The sequence below is a fragment of the Phascolarctos cinereus genome, unplaced genomic scaffold (assembly GCF_003287225.1).
Source record: "Phascolarctos cinereus isolate Bilbo 61053 unplaced genomic scaffold, phaCin_HiC Scaffold_1;HRSCAF=81, whole genome shotgun sequence".
In the NCBI taxonomy this organism is placed as follows: Eukaryota; Metazoa; Chordata; class Mammalia; order Diprotodontia; family Phascolarctidae; genus Phascolarctos; species Phascolarctos cinereus.
The window spans coordinates 159,375,765-159,382,157 of NW_027555514.1; the positions used below are offsets into that span (position 1 = coordinate 159,375,765).

Below are 6,393 nucleotides of genomic sequence, written 5' to 3' on the forward strand. Positions count from 1 at the left end.
ATTATCTCTACATAGTATGCACACATTAGATTGGCTGTATGTTCATCACCATTTTTCTCTAAAATTGTGGTAAGGTCATCACACTTTGCTATGCTAACTTATTCTAAATACCAAAAAGGCAAGTTCCTCATTAATTAATTAGTTAATTTGACAAATATTTATTGTGTTTACTATGTACTAAGTAACTCTGCTATCTCTTAGGGATAAAATAACCAAAAATAAAGAGCAAAGGACCTGACATAAAGGATGTGACATTCTCCTTGGAGATACTGCCTATGCATAGGAAGAGTGAGAACATTAACAACTGAAGGAATCAGGAAAGGCTTCCCATGGAGGGGTGCAGAACTTGTGGCCTCAGGCCACATGTGGTCTGGTCTCCCTGCAGGAGATAGTAGCACCTGAATGCTTTGAAGGGGTTAAGGATTTTAACACAAGGAGGTGAGGAATAGAACATTCCAAGCACTGGTGACAGACAGCCTGTTCAAAGACAAAGGGGCAAAAATGAGAGTGCTGAGGACAGGGAGTAGCTAACAGGCTAGTCTGGTTGCACTGTACAGCACAAGATGGGGAGTAAAATTAAATCTATTCGGAAAGTTAGGCTCAGTCAAGATTGTGGAGGATTTTTAATGCCAGGCAGAGGAGTTTTTATTTTATCCAGGAGGTAATAGGAAGCCATTGAAGACTTTTGAGAAATGCATGCCAACTGCCCAACAAATTAGGAACAGTAGCCTTCCTAAGCTTTGGCACTGGACCCATAATTGAATAGAAGGGGAACTGAGCTAGCTCCCAAATTGAGGCACAAGATGGAATCAGTGTGGGTCACTCAGTTCCCACCACCCCTTGCTGCTCCAATTCCTCAGAAGTATCATAGAGATCATTATATTCAATCTTCTCATTCTGCAGAGGAGGAAACAGATGCAAAGAAGTAAAATTGCTTGCCCTAGGTCATACAAGTAATTATGTCAAAGGTGAGATTAGAACTCAGGTAGCTTGACTCCCGGATGTTTTTTTCCCCCTACTACACCTTACTGCTTGTCACCTGAGAGAATATAGCATGTCAAAACAAGAAGAGATATTAGAAATCTAGTCTAACACCCTCATTTTAGTGATGGTGAAACTGGTACTCAAAGAGATTACATATATTATGTTTATGAAACTTTTGGATGACCTCCTTGCTTCCAGCCAGTGCTTTTGGGTTTTAGAGCCTGGACTGGGGAAAAAAGAGAAAATGGATATAAATATGGAGAAATTTAAGCTCCTCTATGGTCCATGGATGGAGAGTTGGCCTTAGCAGGGGCAGGGGTCAGGGACTTCATTTTTCAAAGAGTTGACAGTATGAATAATTTCTGATAGAAATAGACAAGATACAGATCTGAATTAAATCAATTTGACTCATATCTGGAATTAGCAAAGAAGATACATTGCTCCAATATTTCAGGGGCAAAAACAAGTCTTTCAAGGAAGAAATTGGATCACTTTCTTATTAAGTTCAATAAATGGCAGCAAAGTGGAGGTAGGAGATTGAGGTGGAAGAGGGAAGGAAGGTGAGGTCATCCATTTACCGTCCATAAACATATCGGTCCTACTTCCCTGTGATGATTTCCAGCAGACTCAGAGTTTATGATTGCTCTATAAAGTTGAAGTCTTAGCAGGCTCTTGGGGTTCAGATGACTATTTTAATGTGCCCTTTTTACATCTTGAAAACTGATTTTGTAATTGCAGATTGAAGTAATATTGTAGTGAGTCCCAGGGAACTTAATTGGCTTAAGGTCCCAAAGATCCCAAAGATTTAGAAGTAGGATTTAAACCTGGATCTTGGGACTTGAGGGCTAGTGCTCTTTCTGCTATACCACACTATCTTCCTGTTTTGTGATCAAAGGATCTGGGTTCAAATTACATATATACTACCTACCATCAGTGTCATCTTGAACAATCCTTCCTGGGCCTCAATTTCATCATTTGTAAAATGAGTGAAGATTGGCCTATATGAACTCTAAGGCCCCTTTCAGACCCCTTCTATATCTGTGATCTTTTATGACCATGGGGTTCTTCAAGGCTATGTTAGCAGAGTACAAACTCTGGGATGTCCTAGCAAGCTGTAAAATCTTAAGGATAGGCCTAGTGATGGACTTGTATTTCTGTCATTTGAGGACCACCCTATGGAAATTTATCACCAGAGGCCTGGCTACAAGATGATAAATTATTTGGTGTATAGAAAATCATGAAGATTATCATCGAAGGTGTAGAGAAGTTGTGAGTGGAAGGAATGACCACACCTATTAAATCATGGATCTTTGGAATATTAAAATGAATGAGCACTATTCTACCCTACTTGGGTGCTACAGCTAAAACCTACTGAGATCTGATAGCCCACTCCTCAAATACCAATAATTCTGTTAAATTTTATCATAATTTCCCATCCGTCACTAAGACATAAAAAAATAGCACTCATCACTGAAGTTCAGTGTACTCATTTCAGATTTAGGAGCTATCTCCTTTATTTACTATCAAGATTTCTAAATGTAATTAAAAAAAATAAAAAACCTTTTGACCCAACACTTATGACCCAATACTTTACCCAATAATTATGGAATCTCAACAAACACCCAATCTTTGAATAGGTCAAACAGCTTCAGAGAAATCTGAAAGAAGCAATTATAGGACAGAATCTTCCTCCATTTATATCTTAGTTCTTCATTTGCAAAAATCATTACTATAAATGGGGCATACAAAACAGCAGAACTTAATATAGCAAAGCGAAATTATAGGAGCACTAAAAACCCTTGATAAAGATAGTGATTGCAACTCATAGTTACAAAAGGATGCCTATGTTAATCCACAGAATATATCTAAGACAGGTTCATTAGTCAACAGGCAAGAATAGGTTACTACTTGACTTGTCATTAGATACGCATTTAAAATATTAATATGAAGATGAAAAAATTATCAAAGAGAACAATGATGAAAAGATATATATTTATATCTTAAAAAATAATAAAGGATTCTCGATGAATTGCTTAACTTTGAGTGAAATTTTCTAGGCCAGTTCTATTTTGGCAACTGATATCTGTTGCTTAATTACTGTACCTGGAAAGGAGTTGTCCTAATTTCCAGTGACTTTCAGCAATGTTCTTGGCAGCCTAAGGATACAGTGGATTTATAATTAGCTAACAAGTAAAAGTAAAGGAAATGAAACTATAACAGTTTTTGTGATTTTGGGTTATCTATGATAGAGAATGAAAGGAGGATTAATGAATAGAAGTTTATGTAAGGAATCAAGCACAGAGGTAGAAAGCAAACTCTTGAGAAAAACTTTTGATTCAGTGACTTTAATGAACTAATCTGTGCTTTCTCTGCTCTATTGCTGGATTGGGTTCCACCTACAGTATGAGAAATGGTTCATTTTCCTTTTTAAAAAAGTGATTAGCCAATAGTTTATCATATTGTATTCACTTTTTAAAACAACATCCACTCTTATTTCTATCAGTCTTAAATTTTATGTCTTATTTGATTTTCATGAATTTCTTTTTTTTTTTACTGTTTTGGGATAAATCTGTTGATTTTCTAGATGTGTGTGTGTTTAGTTCTATACTCAATTCATTGTTGGTCTTTTTTTCCTCTCTTTTGCTAAGATAAAAGGTGAGAGATAAAAATTCTTCAGTAGATGATTGGCAGAAAGATGAATTACATATGTATGTATACATATCTGTATATATGTATATATATATATATATATATATATATATATATATCATAGTTGACTATGTTAAAGAGAATGCTAAATATATTAGTTTCCATCCTTGCATAAAATGACATACAACTTTCAGAGACCATCTTCCAAAATAGAATATGCATTGTCTTGAGATATTTTCTTAACAAAGAAAGCCTGTTTAGAAAAGATCAAGTTGGAGATTATTATCATCATCATCATCAATCATCATCATCATCATCATTTTTTGGTATGAGGGAGGAGAGGAACAGTGGCTCGAACTATGGTTTGTATATTTAAAGCTACACATTCTAGATTTTAGGGCTCTTTCATTATGGTGGCTAATGTAAGGAATCAACCCCAAAGCTTAGCATCTGTTGCTATGTTCACTCTGACTTGATCCAGTTCATGGTAGCTACCAAGGCTGGTAAATGAGAGCACTCTGTGGCACAGTGTATAGAGTGATGTGTCTGAAACAAGGAAGACCTGAATTCACATCTGGCCTCAGACACTTAACTAGTTGTGTGACCCTGGACAAGACATTTAACTGCTGTTTGTGTCAGTTTCTCCATCTGTAAAATGGAGATAGTAATAGCACTTACCTCCCAGGGTTGCTGTGAGGATCAAATGAGATAAGTGTAAATCATTTAGCACAGTGCCTGGCACATAGTAAGTGCTATATAAATGTCAGCTATTATTATTATTCTCCAAATTGATGCTCTTCTTCAGTCTGTGAGATCTTTCCGAGTCTAAATCCCAATGCAAAGTAGTTCAGACTGAGGTCACTCTTCTAATCACACAGTATCACACTATATAGGAAAGTCAACAATGAGGGAAAAAATCCATTGTAGTAAAAGAAAAAGATTTTCTTCTTGAGAAATTCTCCACAGAAATCTCTGTAGAGAGAAACACTGAATGAGATGCACTCCTATGGAGTGTGCTCTTGTGGAAATGACATCAGGAGAACAGATTCTTCTATTAGTCTGGGTCAAGATGATTTCACACAACATTTGGGAGTCATGGAGAGGCAGGCTGGTTCATCTCAATTTTGTAAATGGAAAAATTGATCTTTTAGAAGGCCACAAAGATCCCTTTCAATCCTGAGATCCCGTGATGCCTTCCTGAAGAAGTACAGTCCTTGCCCTGAGACCTTAAGAGAAGTTCAAAGAAGGCCTCCCAAAATTGCATGTGTATTTGGGCTTGTTTGTTCCAGAGAGCATTAAAGGTAGTATATGGGAAGGAGAAATTACCTTTTTCCAAATGAAAGACAGGTCTATTATTTTTTTTTCCCTTCCCAAGCAGTATGAGGTAGAGAAGCCTATTGGTTTTCTTAAGTTAAGATACAAGATTTCTACAGAAACAGCTTTCTTTTAGGAAACTAACTCCAAAGTTACAAGGAAAATAAAAAAATAAATAAAGCAGAAAAACTGACAAAAGAGCACGGGATGGGGAGTTACAAAACCTGGGTTTTAATCAATCAGTCAGTTAACATTTATTGAGCACCTGATTATGTGCCAGGCACTGTGCTAAGCTTTGGGGATACAAAAAGAGGCACAGTCCCTGCCCTCAAGGAACTTAGAGTCTAGTGTAGGAGACAACGTACATAGAAACACACACACACACATACACACACACACACACGCAGAAAGCTACGTAAAAGTTCTGTTTTCTAGTTCTAACTCTGCCACTAAATAGCCTTGTGACTTGGGCCAGTCACTTAAGGGGCTTTAGCGTCCTCTTCTGTGAAATGAAAGAGTTGGACCTACTCACTGGAAGGTGTCTCTTAGCTCCAAAATCCTATGATTCCTCTTCTGTCTAATAAAAATAAATACATTTCTGCTACTTGGCCTACAACCTGCAGCCAGGGGAAAGAAAAATTAGCTGCCAGCCACTCTCACCTCAGAACCTTTCCTTGAAAGAAAAGCACCAGTCTCAAATACACACGACCTCTTCTTCTGTCTTTTGCTTTGCTCTTTCTGGAAAGTCAAACAGGTTCCTGGCCTTGCATTTTACCCTCCCTCCCACCACCCACACTTTTACCTTATAAAGCAGTTTATCTGGGTTAACTGTGTAACCGGAAGTGGTTAAGCTGACATCAGGTTGTAGAGACAATTTATACTTCAGGTTAAGGGAAGGCCCCTTTCAACTCTGACTCTAGATTTCAGAGTTTCATGTTGTCACTTCTGAGCCTACCCTGGTCCCCTCCCACATTCCTGTTTTATTTTTTTTTAAACTCAATTAATAGGGAGCTGATTTGTTTCCTTGAGTTATAATTGCTTAAATTTCTCAAACTGACAATTTAGACACAGTCACCATGGTTTATTGGCAATTATATCATTCATAGTCACTCATCAATGAATAGAAATGATTTTTGAACCTAATTTTTTTTTCTTAATCTCATTCCTTAAAGCTGCTCCACCCGGTGTTAGTATGCTCAGAAACAAATGTATGCTTTTTCTAATTAAAAAAAAACCATGGAAACAGGCCAGTTCCTTTAAGCAATTCTTCAATTTTGCAGCATGTTAAAAAAGGGGAAAAAACCCCCAAAATTTAAAGGAATAAATTGAAGAATCAAGTCCTTGATTAAAGGAACATTAAAAGAATACAACTAAAAACCACGATGGCTTAGAAAAGAATTTATGGTTGTGAAGTGAGCTATGTCGGTAAATTCATTATAAAGGTTA

At 37.0% G+C, this 6,393-nt stretch overlaps 1 long non-coding RNA gene across 1 annotated transcript; it reads right to left on the minus strand.

The window, feature by feature from the left end:
- Positions 1–268: 268 nt before the first annotated feature.
- On the minus strand, positions 269–5,693 carry LOC144455282 (uncharacterized). Its single transcript, XR_013484008.1, has 3 exons — positions 5,608–5,693; positions 3,088–3,140; positions 269–897 (listed from the first exon to the last, which is right to left on the minus strand). It is a non-coding gene; the product is annotated as an uncharacterized LOC144455282 (long non-coding RNA).
- Between the last annotated feature and the right edge of the window lie 700 nt (positions 5,694–6,393).